The sequence below is a fragment of the Panulirus ornatus genome, chromosome 56, assembly GCF_036320965.1.
Source record: "Panulirus ornatus isolate Po-2019 chromosome 56, ASM3632096v1, whole genome shotgun sequence".
Lineage (NCBI taxonomy): Eukaryota > Metazoa > Arthropoda > Malacostraca > Decapoda > Palinuridae > Panulirus > Panulirus ornatus.
This window is the reverse complement of record NC_092279.1, coordinates 33332491-33348087: the sequence shown is the minus strand read 5'-3', so window position 1 is coordinate 33348087 and position 15597 is coordinate 33332491. Positions and strand designations below refer to the sequence as shown.

The following is a 15597-nucleotide window of genomic DNA, read 5'->3' as shown; positions in this document are numbered from 1 at the left end:
ATTGCAGAAGTTGGGTACTGAGTTTGGTAGATTATGTGAAAGGAAGAAGCTGAAAGTAAATGTGATTAAAAGCAAAGTTATTAGGTTTAGCAGAGTTGAGGGACTGGATAGGTGGGGAGTGAGTCTGAGTGGAGAAAATTTGGGGAAACTGAAGTGTCTTAGAATACTTTGTAGTGGACATGGCAGTTAACGGAACCATGGAAACGATAAGAAGTCATAGGTTTTGAGGGCATTGAAATTCAAAATGCGTGGAAAGAAAAGTTTGGGAGTGCGAAAATGATCATGTTTGAAAGTAAAGGCCTAAAAATGTTGTATGGTTGTGAGGCATTGGTTACAAATGGGGTTGTACGGGGACGGATGGATGTGTTGGAAATGAAATGTTTGAGGACAAAATGCATTATGAGGTGGTTTGATTGAGTAATGAATGCGTAGGAGTGAGGTTTGGTAAGAAAAAGGAAGAAGCTGAGAGTGCTGAAGAGGGTGTGCTGAAATGGTTTGGACATATAGAGATAATTAGTGGGGAGAACTAGACAAAGAGGATATGTGTATCAGATGTGGAGGTGAAAAGGAGAAGGGAGAGACCAAATTGGAGACGAGAGTCCAGTATCTACCACAAAATGATGGTAACTTTCGTCAACTGTTCCGTTTTCGTGATCGCAGTGGCAACACAGAACAGCGCAAACACTTTGAAACGGTTTGACAAAGAAGACTGTTTATGAGCGAGAGAATCCAGAATGTACTAGTACTACTCACGGTGTCACATGTATAAGATAATATTGTTTGACACACGAAAAAAAACCTTCACATGTATGATCATAGCTGAACCAAGACCTGGTCAAGCTTGTCGTGATCACGTGGTAATACTGTGCGCAGGTCTGGATGAAACTACAGACTACAAGGTGAATAGGAAGAAAAATGGGGAAAGTGATGCTGAGCGGAAAGAATGTTGCCGGAGTAATGAATGAACGAAAAAAAATTGATTACCTGAAGTTATCAATGGACAGGTTTACTTGGTTGGTTAGTCAAGGATTGGATGGGGCTGCATCTATGTCCAGCAAGCAGGTCGGAACAGCAGCAGATATTAAGAAAGTTGCATCATTTGCAGAGGAGTTTCATTGTGCAAGTCATGCAAGCAACCTACAAAGCTCACAATGCTCTCAGGTTGTGGCCGTCCATTATGATCAGGATGTTGTGGCAAATGTTGTCCAATTTTTCAACGTCAATGTAAAACGAAATATGTGTAGAAGTGTATGAGAGCAACACCTTGGCAAATGGATGTCTGCGCTTAAATTGTCTCACTCGTGGTGTTGAAAAGCTTACCTCATTTGTGCGGTTCTCTGCTGCACTTCCAGTTGTGTCTGGGGTAATTTCAGAAATGGTCAGCTTTCAGGACCGTAAAACAAGCTGTCAAGCAAAATCCCATCCTAACATTCTTGCGAGCTGAGATTACGTGGTGGATTTATTGTACTTGTGACGTCTGTTTGCTCAGCTTCCTCCTCTGGCTGTTTTTGTTCGAGGAAGAGGAATGGACCTTTTGAAAGCAATTTATGTAGTCGGTGATAAATTGGTAATTCTCAAAGACTGGAGATCAAATACAGAAACAGAATTCAAGGAGATACATTCAGAAGTATGTGGTATAGCTGAGAGCTTAGGAATAGTAGTAGAAAAATGTCGAGTGGCATAACGGTCAAGTTACCAAAACAATACATAGTAAACATGATGCTGAGCCATACATCAGATACCATCATTTCTGATTTAAGTTCTGGCATTAGGGAACATCAACATGTGTCTTTCATGCCGACATAACTTTTATCGAAGCATGTAATAAACTACAAAATGAAGCAACATGAAACCTGCTGTCGAAAAGGACTGATTCACAATTTCATGTATGGAAACAGATGTGAGTCAGAAAATAGGAAGGAGTCATTTGTTTGCCTGTGTCAACAGCCGGGCTAGAACGTGTCTCTTCTAAATAGTCCATTGCTCTACATTCCATCCTCAGCAACGTGACAAGAAGAAAAAAACGTTTGGAGGCGCTTTTGTTACTGTCATTACACAGACAGAGGCTTCCAGACAAACACAAGATTTAATTGATGTTCTCTCTCTCTCTCTCTCTCTCTCTCTCTCTCTCTCTCTCTCTCTCTCTCTCTCTCTCTCTCTCTCTCTCTCTCTCTCTCTCTCTCTCTCTCTTTCCGCCTGGAATTGAAAGCAATTCTCAAATATGATTTCGACAGCGTCTTCATAGTACCTCACTGTAGCCTGTAACATATTAATTAGAATTACATTTCATTGTTTTCTTAACTTTTTTAATATGGTGTGATAGGCTTGCTATGGTTATTTCTAAAACTAACAAGAACCTACAATGATCTTCCATCCTCAACATTAAGAACAGACAAGTAAATATTGCATAATGAATTCATGTATAGAGTCAAAGTCTTTATATAAATTTCATAGCAACATGCCGCATAGTCTCCCGCCAGCGAAACTATCCATGTTGCTTGTTACATGACCAGGAATAGTTATGATGCGTGAAACTATGTGGCAATGTACAGTGTACAGCACCCAGTCTCAAGGTATGTGCCCCTCCATTGTTCGTGGACAGTATAGCACGTACGCATCACAAAAACTCTCATCCGGTAGCAGTTAACAGGCATTAATCCATTTTAACGAAATTATGCTAACACTCTCTTAGATGAATGTACTAGTAACTAATTGTGGTGCATATTTGAAGCAACTTCAGTGGCGACGGTACAGGGGGGACAGGGAGGCTAAAGACCCCCCACTTTGAAAAGCAGGGGGTCTCACCCCCCTACATAGAGGGGCCTCCCCCACTTTATAAAAGCTGCCGCCGTCTCTAAACTTTGTAATACATGTTAAAATGGCGCTACATTACTATAATGATATTCTTATATGGGCCCCAAGTCATGCATTCCCTTTCTCTTAAAAAGGGAAGTCTAAATACGCTCCAGCCTGTAGGCTGCCGATGAACGTTGCAATAATCAGAGACAAAATAGACGTTTTGAGAACTGATCCGGTGGTGATTTTCCACACGTTTCTTAATCGATATTATCAAAATGATGGACAAAAGACAAGAAATTTATATACCAGGCACGACTACTTTAATCACCAATGCTCGGTAATGAGTGAATTAGGCCGTTAAGAGACATACATGATTATTTTGGCTCATGTTCCATCATTTTATAAGCATAGAATTGACAGTTATGTAATACTAATTTCTTTTTGGTTATTGTATTAAATTATGATGAGACGTAACCCATATATAAATATTTAGCTAGGTATCCCCCATCACTACCCTGTACACAATAAAGTTCTACTCCACGATGACAAGGTAAACATTTAGAAAGTCGTTTATTCAACCTTTTTGTTTGATATTGTATCACTATTTTTTTTTATGGAATATAAAATAGTAGTAGGACATACTATTATCTTTGGAATATATGTGTTATTTCACGAGGTAGTGGAGTACGGTGTTATTGCGATAACATGAAAATGGCGCTTCCTGTTCATGACTTTTTCTTGCCTTTTTGACAGTCAATGATTCGAAGAGGGTTATGAAGATCAGGGAAAATATGGGATTAATGGTAGAATTTTCCATGTGATGATATGTGGATTTGGAAGAAACGCTTATCGTTGAACCCTATTATTGGAAAAATTGTATTAGTATCTACCAAGTGAGTTACAGGATTGAAGTGTGAGCTGGGAAGAAACCCAGAGTAATGGACTTGCAATTTGTTTAATGAGATTTAGAGTAAAGGAGGCGTTTTACAGTAGTTGGGAGATCAGTGGTGAATAGGGAATATATAGGGTGAAAGTAAATGAAACACCCAGAAATCAAAAGAATCAATGAAAATCTCATAACTTTCCCAAGGAACATAAGTTTACCATATTTTCGGTATTATGTAGGCATAATTGTACACTGTTATCCCTAAGTGGTGAAATACAAAAGGATTGCTCGAGGCTTAGTGAAATACACTGGTATTGCTGTAGAAATTCCGGTCAACAAATAAGAATTATACTCATATTTATAATTTATAGCTTTTCTCCGTGTGTTTTTATGATTTTGTTTCACCGTGTCCATTCTTATGATGCAGTGCTATATGTTTATAGTTTTTCTAAAAGTCGTCAGGGGTTGCAATTATGCACTTACAGAGTTCAGTAGAGTCTAATAATTGCTCCTCTTATCCATATCATCCTGTGAAATATGGAAGTACACTGTGTATTGTGATGACACCTCATTAGTAGTTGAGGTTCATCCAAATATACAATATTCAAGTTGAAATATACCATTCACACCCATAAGTGAGCATTGTTTAGATTCTACTGAATGTCATCAGGCAACAGACGTGTGCCACCATCAGACCTTCTCACATACACTCATTTGTTCTAATGTTTCTCTACATTTCAGCTACTAGGTTAGGTGAGGTTTTCATAGTTTTTGTTGATTATTTTACAAGTGTTACCAACATTTACATTAATGAACCCCACATTTTCCCTGAAGGAAATAAGCCTCGTCACTTTCATCTTATTTACTATTGTTCAAGAAAGTATGATCTTTGAAATCATGCATTTCATGTATTATGGTATTCTCTAAACACTCAAGCATTACCAAACAGAATCGCCCAACATCCAAAAGTGACAGTAACGTAGAGCTAGACTGGACTTTTTCTCTTGTTTGAAAAATATGTGATTGTCTTGGTGTTGTGCATTCAAGTGAAGGGAGATTTGTTTGTTGACTGTGTATGCTTTTTTCATGGCGTGTTACTACATGTACGTTAAGGAGAGAGAGTCTTAAACTCTTGTTAACCCACCTCTGAACCTTGTATATGTACCATGTCTTTTATTCCACACACACATGCACACAGTAGGCTGTGGTGTGGTCTCATGCATATGTACAAAAGAGTAAAGACATTGTAAATATATACAAGGTTAAGAGATAGGGCAACACAGTTGTAGAACTCTCCCTGTAACAAATTCATGAACAAATCCCACACACACATACGATTAGCAGAGAGAGGTTGCATGCAAAATTAACATCCACTTTGCCAATACTTGCCAATGATTGCCAAAACTTGACGTCAACTCCCTCTTAGCATACCTACTAGCCCCACTTCCTCCACGCACAGAGAGGAATATCAGGTAGCTAAATGCCGTCAGCACCTTAAAATCAAATGATTAACCACACTCTGAGATCTACCAATTGAATTGTACAGTGGAATTCTTCCATGAATTAGGTACACAACTAAGTGCCATGATTAATGCTTCACTCAGTCTAAATGTCCTACAGCTTGGAAAACGGCATATGTCACTTTAAACAAATCTGCCAACCCAGAGTCTCTTTATAGCTTATTCCTTTTTGCTGTCTCAACAATTTCTAGTCTGACTAATGAAAGTTTTGTCTTGACTGGACTTGTGCTGATTCAGTGGATCCTCATCAATTTGGAAACATGATGTCCTCCACTTCTCACTGCCTTATCAGTTGACTTTACCATTGCTTTCAACTTGGTGAACCTCATTGTCATCATAAACAAAGCTGTTAACCATGACTATATGAATATCTTGTCTCATGGCTGGTGAGCTCCCTAGTTTAGCAACACCAAGCCATTTGCTTTCAGCGGGGACACCACCACCTCACTTTCCCTCACTTGCAGTGTCCCACAGGGCATCAAGATGGGGCCATTCTGCTTCCTCATCCATATCAATGATCCCTGAGGGAAACAAACCTCTGCTGGAAGCACATAGACAACTCCACCTTTGGCATCATTAACAACTCTCCTGACTTCAGTGCCCTTCAGGACATCATCAACCTTCAGGAGTGCATTTAAACCAACAATGTCACCATTAATCACATCAAAACTGTGATTATGCACATCAACCTGGATGCAGACAGCATCCTTCCCCCTGACATCACACTCAGCCCTGACATCCCCAGGTGGTCAGAGACATCAAACTTTTTGGTTTCACTGTAGATGCATTTATTTTTTTTTTTATACATTTCATTTTCAACACATCTACCCTCCTCCTCACACCCTCATCTGTTGCTCATTCATCACTTTGTCCATTTAACATTGTTGGGACTACTATACGGTTTAAACTGGAAGACCCATGTCAGCATTATTGTCAGATCTTCCTCATAGTATCTCTACCTTCTCCACTGACTGAGATCATTTGACATCTCATCATCTGAGCTCAGGAATGTGTATACCATTTCCAGTTTACCCAAGGGACCTATGCCTCCCTAGCTTGGTCCTCCTCCCTTACAGCTACACAAACAGACCAGCTGGAAAGAGTTCAAAGAACATGCTGATTCATTGTGAGGCCAGTCTTACACCGCTTACCAAGAGGCTATCATCTTTTTGAGCAAGTCCATCCCCTCCAAACCTCATTGGCAGCTCACATGGCTGTTTGGCAATAACTGCAGACATGCTCCATCCCCATGGACAATTGACTTGCATCAGTCAGAGCTTGTGCAAATAGATTAAGAATATTCCTATACCTACCATTTTGAAGATAGACCATCCTTATACAAGTTCATAGCTAAACACATAATTAGCTTGGCCTCTCTTGGTTAGGCTGTGTGGTATGTCAACTGCTAAATTACTGTAACTTAATCAACATGTAACTATTTGTCACAGTGTCCAAATTACCACTAAGTACGTAATATGTAAAACATGGTATTTTCTGTAAACCTTCCTCTATATCTGCCACTTAGACATAGTAGAAGTAAATTAATTGTGCTTGTCCAAAGTGAGGAAATATCCAGCCCTACCTTGATTTTCCCAATGATTAGTTAACTAGCTATTGTTCTGACTTCCCAGTTTTGTAATATCTCAGCTATGTATTGTAAGCCAAATAGCTATCTAACTTCACTTCAATAATCTGTTTATTATTATTATAATTAATATTATTATTATCTACATCAGAAGATACTGGGATAGAGCAACCTGGGAACACAATATGAAATAAAGCAAGAAACAGTAAAAAAGATATATATATATATATATATATATATATATATATATATATATATATATATATATATATTTTTTTTTTTTTTTTCTTTGTCGCTGTCTCCCGCGTTTGCGAGGTAGCGCAAGGAAACAGACGAAAGAAATGGCCCAACCCACCCCCATACACATGTATATACATACGTCCACACACGCAAATATACATACCTACACAGCTTTCCATGGTTTACCCCAGACGCTTCACATGCCTTGATTCAATCCACTGACAGCACGTCAACCCCGGTATACCACATCGCTCCAATTCACTCTATTCCTTGCCCTCCTTTCACCCTCCTGCATGTTCAGGCCCCGATCACACAAAATCTTTTTCACTCCATCTTTCCACCTCCAATTTGGTCTCCCTCTTCTCCTCGTTCCCTCCACCTCCAACACATATATCCTCTTGGTCAATCTTTCCTCACTCATTCTCTCCATGTGACCAAACCATTTCAAAACACCCTCTTCTGCTCTCTCAACCACGCTCTTTTTATTTCCACACATCTCTCTTACCCTTACGTTACTTACTCGATCAAACCACCTCACACCACACATTGTCCTCAAACATCTCATTTCCAGCACATCCATCCTCCTGCGCACAACTCTATCCATAGTCCACGCCTCGCAACCATACAACATTGTTGGAACCACTATTCCTTCAAACATACCCATTTTTGCTTTCCGAGATAATGTTCTCGACTTCCACACATTCTTCAAGGCCCCCATAATTTTCGCCCCCTCCCCCACCCTATGATCCACTTCCGCTTCCATGTTTCCATCCGCTGCCAGATCCACTCCCAGATATCTAAAACACTTCACTTCCTCCAGTTTTTCTCCATTCAAACTCACCTCCCAATTGACTTGACCCTCAACCCTACTGTACCTAATAACCTTGCTCTTATTCACATTTACTCTTAACTTTCTTCTTTCACACACTTTACCAAACTCAGTCACCAGCTTCTGCAGTTTCTCACATGAATCAGCCACCAGCGCTGTATCATCAGCGAACAACAACTGACTCACTTCCCAAGCTCTCTCATCCCCAACAGACTTCATCCTTGCCCCTCTTTCCAAAACTCTTGCATTCACCTCCCTAACAACCCCATCCATAAACAAATTAAACAACCATGGAGACATCACACACCCATGCCGCAAACCTACATTCACTGAGAACCAATCACTTTCCTCTCTTCCTACACGTACCCATGCCTTACATCCTCGATAAAAACTTTTCACTGCTTCTAACAACTTGCCTCCCACACCATATATTCTTAATACCTTCCACAGAGCATCTTTATCAACTCTATCATATGCCTTCTCCAGATCCATAAATGCTACATACAAATCCATTTGCTTTTCTAAGTATTTCTCACATACATTCTTCAAAGCAAACACCTGATCCACACATCCTCTACCACTTCTGAAACCACACTGCTCTTCCCCAATCTGATGCTCTGTACATGCCTTCACCCTCTCAATCAATACCCTCCCATACAATTTGCCAGGAATACTCAACAAACTTATACCTCTGTAATTTGAGCACTCACTCTTATCCCCTTTGCCTTTGTACAATGGCACTATGCACGCATTCCGCCAATCCTCAGGCACCTCACCATGAGTCATACATACATTAAATAACCGTACCAACCAGTCAACAATACAGTCACCCCCTTTTTTGATAAATTCCACTGCAATACCATCCAAACCTGCTGCCTTGCCGGCTTTCATCTTCCGCAAAGCTTTTACTACCTCTTCTCTGTTTACCAAATCATTTTCCCTAACCCTCGCACTTTGCACACCACCTCGACTAAAACACCCTATATCTGCCACTCTATCATCAAACACATTCAACAAACCTTCAAAATACTCATTTCATCTCCTTCTCACATCACCACTACTTGTTATCACCTCCCCATTTGCGCCCTTCACTGAAGTTCCCATTTGCTCCCTTGTCTTACGCACTTTATTTACCTCCTTCCAGAACATCTTTTTATTCTCCCTAAAATTTAATGATACTCTCTCACCCCAACTCTCATTTGCCCTCTTTTTCACCTCTTGCACCTTTCTCTTGACCTCCTGTCTCTTTCTTTTATACGTCTCCCACTCAATTGCATTTTTTCCCTGCAAAAATCGTCCAAATGCCTCTCTCTTCTCTTTCACTAATACTCTTACTTCTTCATCCCACCACTCACTACCCTTTCTAATCAACCCACCTCCCACTCTTCTCATGCCACAAGCATCTTTTGCGCAATCCATCACTGATTCCCTAAATACATCCCATTCCTCCCCCACTCCCCTTACTTCCATTGTTCTCACCTTTTTCCATTCTGTACTCAGTCTCTCCTGGTACTTCCTCACACAAGTCTCCTTCCCAAGCTCACTTACTCTCACCACCCTCTTCACCCCAACATTCACTCTTCTTTTCTGGAAACCCATACAAATCTTCACCTTAGCCTCCACAAGATAATGATCAGACATCCCTCCAGTTGCACCTCTCAGCACATTAACATCCAAAAGTCTCTCTTTCGTGCGCCTGTCAATTAACACGTAATCCAATAACGCTCTCTGGCCATCTCTCCTACTTACATAAGTATACTTATGTATATCTCGCTTTTTAAACCAGGTATTCCCAATCATCAGTCCTTTTTCAGCACATAAATCTACAAGCTCTTCACCATTTCCATTTACAACACTGAACACCCCATGTATACCAATTATTCCCTCAACTGCCACATTACTCACCTTTGCATTCAAATCACCCAACACTATAACCCAGTCTCTTGCATCAAAACCACTAACACACTCATTCAGCTGCTCCCAAAACACTTGCCTCTCATGATCTTTCTTCTCATGCCCAGGTGCATATGCACCAATGATCACCCATCTCTCTCCATCAACTTTCAGTTTTACCCATATTAATCGAGAATTTACTTTCTTACATTCTATCACATACTTCCACAACTCCTGTTTCAGGAGTACTGCTACTCCTTCCCTTGCTCTTGTCCTCTCACTAACCCCTGACTTTACTCCCAAGACATTCCCAAACCACTCTTCCCCTTTACCCTTGAGCTTCGTTTCACTCAGAGCCAAAACATCCAGGTTCCTTTCCTCAAACATACTACCTATCTCTCCTTTTTTCACATCTTGGTTACATCCACACACATTTAGGCACCCCAATCTGAGCCTTCGAGGAGTATGAGCACTCCCCGCGTGACTCCTTCTTCTGTTTCCCATTTTAGAAAGTTAAAAAAAAAAAAAGGAAAAAAAAAATATATATATATATTATATATATTATATATGGCGATGGGAATGAATAAAGGCAGACAGTATGAATCATGTACATGTGTATATATGTATATGTTTGTGTGTGTATATATATGTATACATTGAGATGTATAGGTATGTATATTTGCGTGTGTGGATGTGTATGTATATACATGTGTATGTGGGTGGGTTGGGCCATTCTTTCATCTGATTCCTTGCGCTACCTCGCTGACGTGGGAGACGGTGACAAAGCAAAGGAGAGGGAGAAAATGAATATATATATATATATATATATATATATATATATATATATATATTCATGTGAGAAGCTGCAGAAGCTGGTGACTGAGTTTGGTGGGGTGTGTGAAGGAAGGGGGTTGGGAGTGGGTGTGGGTGGGAGCAGGGTTGTTGGGTGCGGTGGGGTTGGGGGTCAAGTCGGTTGGGAGGTGGGTTTGAGTGGAGAAGGGCTGGAGGAGGTGAAGTGTTTTGGATGTCTGGGAGTGGATCTGGCGGCGGATGGGACCATGGGGGCGGAGGTGGGTCGTGGGGTGGGGGAGGGGGCGAAAATTCTGGGAGCCTTGGGGGGTGTGTGGAGGTCGGGAACATTGTCTCGGAGGGCGGGGGTGGGTGTGTTTGGGGGAGTGGTGGTTCCAACAATGTTGTGTGGTTGCGAGGCGTGGGCTGTGGATGGAGTTGTGCGCGGGAGGATGGATGTGCTGGAGGTGAGATGTTTGGGGACGGTGTGTGGTGTGAGGTGGTTTGGTCGAGTGGGTGGCGTGGGGGTGGGAGAGATGTGTGGAAATGGGGAGGGCGTGGTTGGGGGAGCAGAGGGGGGTGTTTTGAGGTGGTTCGGGCGCATGGAGAGAATGAGTGAGGAGGGATTGACCAGGAGAATGTGTGTGTCGGGGGTGGAGGGAGCGAGGAGGGGAGGGAGACCGGATTGGAGGTGGAAAGATGGAGTGAGGGGGGTTTTGTGTGATCGGGGCCTGAACGTGCGGGAGGGTGAGGGGAGGGCGGGGAGTGGAGTGAGTTGGAGCGATGTGGTGTGCCGGGGTTGACGTGCTGTCAGTGGATTGAATCGGGGCATGTGGGGCGTCTGGGGTGGGCCGTGGGGGGCTGTGTGGGTGTGTGTGTTTGCGTGTGTGGACGTGTGTGTGTGCATGTGTGTGGGGGTGGGTTGGGCCGTTTCTTTCGTCTGTTTCCTTGCGCTGCCTCGCAAGCGCGGGAGACAGCGACAAAGCAAAAGAAATATATATATATATATATATATATATATGTGTGTATATATATATATATATATATATTATCCCTGGGGATAGGGGAGAAAGAATACTTCCCACGTATTCCCTGCGTGTCGTAGAAGGCGACTAAAAGGGAAGGGAGCGGGGGGCTGGAAATCCTCCCCTCTTTTTTTTTTTTTTTTTTTTTTTTTTTTTTTTTTTTTCCAAAAGAAGGAACAGAGAAGGGGGCCAGGTGAGGATATTCCCTCAAAGGCCCAGTCCTCTGTTCTTAGCGCTACCTCGCTAATGCGGGAAATGACGAATAGTATGAAAAAAAAAAATATATATATATTTATATTCCCTGGGGATAGGGGAGAAAGAATACTTCCCACGGATTCCCTGTGTGTCGTGGAAGGCGACTAAAAGGGAAGGGAGCGGGGGGCTGGAAATCCTCCCCTCTCTTTTTTTTTTTTTTTTTTTAATTTTCCAAAAGAAGGAACAGAGAAGAGGTCCAGGTGAGGATATTCCCTCAAAGGCCCAGTCCTCTGTTCTTAACGCTACCTCGCTATCGCGGGAAATAGCGAATAGTATGAAAAAAAAAAAAAAAAAATATTATCTCGGAAAGCAAAAATGGGTATGTTTGAAGGAATAGTGGTTCCAACAATGTTGTATGGTTGCGAGGCGTGGGCTATGGATAGAATTGTGTGCAGGAGGGTGGATGTGTTGGAAATGAGATGTTTGAGGACAATATGTGGTGTGAGGTGGTTTGATCGAGTAAGTAATGTAAGGGTAAGGGAGATGTGTGGAAATAAAAAGAACATGGTTGAGAGAGCAGAAGAGGGTGTTTTGAAATGGTTTGGTCACATGGAGGGAATGAGTGAGGAAAGATTGACCAAGAGGATGTATGTGTCGGAGGTGGAGGGAACGAGAAGTGGGAGACCAAATTGGAGGTGGAAAGATGGAGTGAAAAAGATTTTGAGTGATCGGGGCCTGAACATGCAGGAGGGTGAAAGGCGGGCAAGGAATAGAGTGAATTGGATCGATGTGGTATACTGGGGTCGATGTGCTGTCAATGGATTGAATCAGGGCATGTGAAGTGTCTGGGGTAAATCATGGAAAGTTGTGTGGGGCCTGGATGTGAAAAGGGAGCTGTGGTTTTGGGCATTATTGCATGACAGCTAGAGACTGAGTGTGAACGAATGGGGTCTTTGATGTCTTTTCCTAGCGCTACCTCACACACATGAGGGGGGAGGGGGATGTTATTCCATGTATGGCGAGGTGGCGATGGGAATGAATAAATGCAGACAGTGTGAATTGTGTGCACGTGTATATATGTATGTGTCTGTGTGTGTATATATATGTGTACATTGAGATGTATGGGTATGTATATTTGCGTGTGTGGATGTGTATGTATATACATGTGTATTGTGGTGGGTTGGGCCATTTCTTTCGTCTGTTTCCTTGCGCTACCTCACAAACGCGGAAGACTGCGACAAAGCAAAATAAAGAAAATAAATATTTTTTATTTTCAGTGATTGGGGCCTGAACATGCAGGAGGGTGAAAGGCGTGCAAGGAATAGAGTGAATTGTAACGATGTGGTATAGCGGAGTCAACATGCTGTCAGTGAATTGAACCAGGGCATGTAAAGCGTCTAGGGTAAACCATGGAAAGTTTTGTTGGGCCTGGATGTGGAAAGAGAGCTGTGGTTTCGGTGCATTATACATGACACCTAGAGACTGAGTGTGAACGAATGTGGCCTTTGTTGTCTTTTCCTAGCACTACCTCGCGCACATGCAGGGGGAGGGGGTTGTCATTTCATGTGTCGTGGGATGGTGACGGGAATGAATAAGGGCAGACAGTATGAATTATGTACATGTGTATATATTGCAGGGAAAAAATGCAATTGAGTGGGAGAAGTATAAAAGAAAGAGACAGGAGGTCAAGAGAAAGGTGCAAGAGGTGAAAAAAAGGGCAAATGAGAGTTGGGGTGAGAGACTATCAGTAAATTTTAGGGAGAATAAAAAGATGTTCTGGAAGGAGGTAAATAGGGTGCGTAAGACAAGGGAGCAAATGGGAACTTCAGTGAAGGGCGTAAATGGGGAGGTGATAACAAGTAGTGGTGATGTGAGAAGGAGATGGAATGAGTATTTTGAAGGTTTGTTGAATGTGTCTGATGACAGAGTGGCAGATATAGGGTGTTTTGGTCGAGGTGGTGTGCAAAGTGAGAGGGTTAGGGAAAATGATTTGGTAAACAGAGAAGAGGTAGTAAAAGCTTTGCGGAAGATGAAAGCCGGCAAGGCAGCAGGTTTGGATGGTATTGCAGTGGAATTTATTAAAAAAGGGGGTGACTGTATTGTTGACTGGTTGGTAAGGTTATTTAATGTATGTATGACTCATGGTGAGGTGCCTGAGGATTGGCGGAATGCGTGCATAGTGCCATTGTACAAAGGCAAAGGGGATAAGAGTGAGTGCTCAAATTACAGAGGTATAAGTTTGTTGAGTATTCCTGGTAAATTATATGGGAGGGTATTGATTGAGAGGGTGAAGGCATGTACAGAGCATCAGATTGGGGAAGAGCAGTGCGGTTTCAGAAGTGGTAGAGGATGTGTGGATCAGGTGTTTGCTTTGAAGAATGTATGTGAGAAATACTTAGAAAAGCAAATGGATTTGTATGTAGCATTTATGGATCTGGAGAAGGCATATGATAGAGTTGATAGAGATGCTCTGTGGAAGGTATTAAGAATATATGGTGTGGGAGGCAAGTTGTTAGAAGCAGTGAAAAGTTTTTATCGAGGATGTAAGGCATGTGTACGTGTAGGAAGAGAGGAAAGTGATTGGTTCTCAGTGAATGTAGGTTTGCGGCAGGGGTGTGTGATGTCTCCATGGTTGTTTAATTTGTTTATGGATGGGGTTGTTAGGGAGGTAAATGCAAGAGTCCTGGAAAGAGGGGCAAGTATGAAGTCTGTTGGGGATGAGAGAGCTTGGGAAGTGAGTCAGTTGTTGTTCGCTGATGATACAGCGCTGGTGGCTGATTCATGTGAGAAACTGCAGAAGCTGGTGACTGAGTTTGGTAAAGTGTGTGGAAGAAGAAAGTTAAGAGTAAATGTGAATAAGAGCAAGGTTATTAGGTACAGTAGGGTTGAGGGTCAAGTCAATTGGGAGGTGAGTTTGAATGGAGAAAAACTGGAGGAAGTGAAGTGTTTTAGATATCTGGGAGTGGATCTGTCAGCGGATGGAACCATGGAAGCGGAAGTGGATCATAGGGTGGGGGAGGGGGCGAAAATTTTGGGAGCCTTGAAAAATGTGTGGAAGTCGAGAACATTATCTCGGAAAGCAAAAATGGGTATGTTTGAAGGAATAGTGGTTCCAACAATGTTGTATGGTTGCGAGGCGTGGGCTATGGATAGAGTTGTGCGCAGGAGGATGGATGTGCTGGAAATGAGATGTTTGAGGACAATGTGTGGTGTGAGGTGGTTTGATCGAGTAAGTAACGTAAGGGTAAGAGAGATGTGTGGAAATAAAAAGAGCGTGGTTGAGAGAGCAGAAGAGGGTGTTTTGAAATGGTTTGGGCACATGGAGAGAATGAGTGAGGAAAGATTGACCAAGAGGATATATGTGTCGGAGGTGGAGGGAACGAGGAGAAGAGGGAGACCAAATTGGAGGTGGAAAGATGGAGTGAAAAAGATTTTGTGTGATCGGGGCCTGAACATGCAGGAGGGTGAAAGGAGGGCAAGGAATAGAGTGAATTGGAGCGATGTGGTATACAGGGGTTGACGTGCTGTCAGTGGATTGAATCAGGGCATGTGAAGCGTCTGGGGTAAACCATGGAAAGCTGTGTAGGTATGTATATTTGCGTGTGTGGACGTGTGTATGTACATGTGTATGGGGGGGGGTTGGGCCATTTCTTTCGTCTGTTTCCTTGCGCTACCTCGCAAACGCGGGAGACAGCGACAAAGTATAAAAAAAAAAAAAAAAAAAATATATATATATATATATATATATATATATATATATATATATATATATATATATATATATATACATTGAGATGTATAGGTGCGTGTGTGGACGTGTATATAGATGCATGTGT

The 15597-nt window shown here is 42.1% G+C and overlaps 1 protein-coding gene across 4 annotated transcripts in view; it reads left to right on the top strand.

Annotated features, from left to right (window-relative positions):
* Positions 1-3302: 3302 nt before the first annotated feature.
* The window catches only part of LOC139766062 (uncharacterized), a 46524-nt gene continuing 34229 nt past the window's right edge, over positions 3303-15597 (top strand). For all 4 annotated transcript variants that reach the window (XR_011716779.1, XM_071694215.1, XM_071694214.1 and 1 more), the window contains exon 1: positions 3303-3349. The gene's annotated coding sequence lies outside the window, so the exon portion shown is untranslated. The remainder of the gene's footprint in view (positions 3350-15597) is intronic.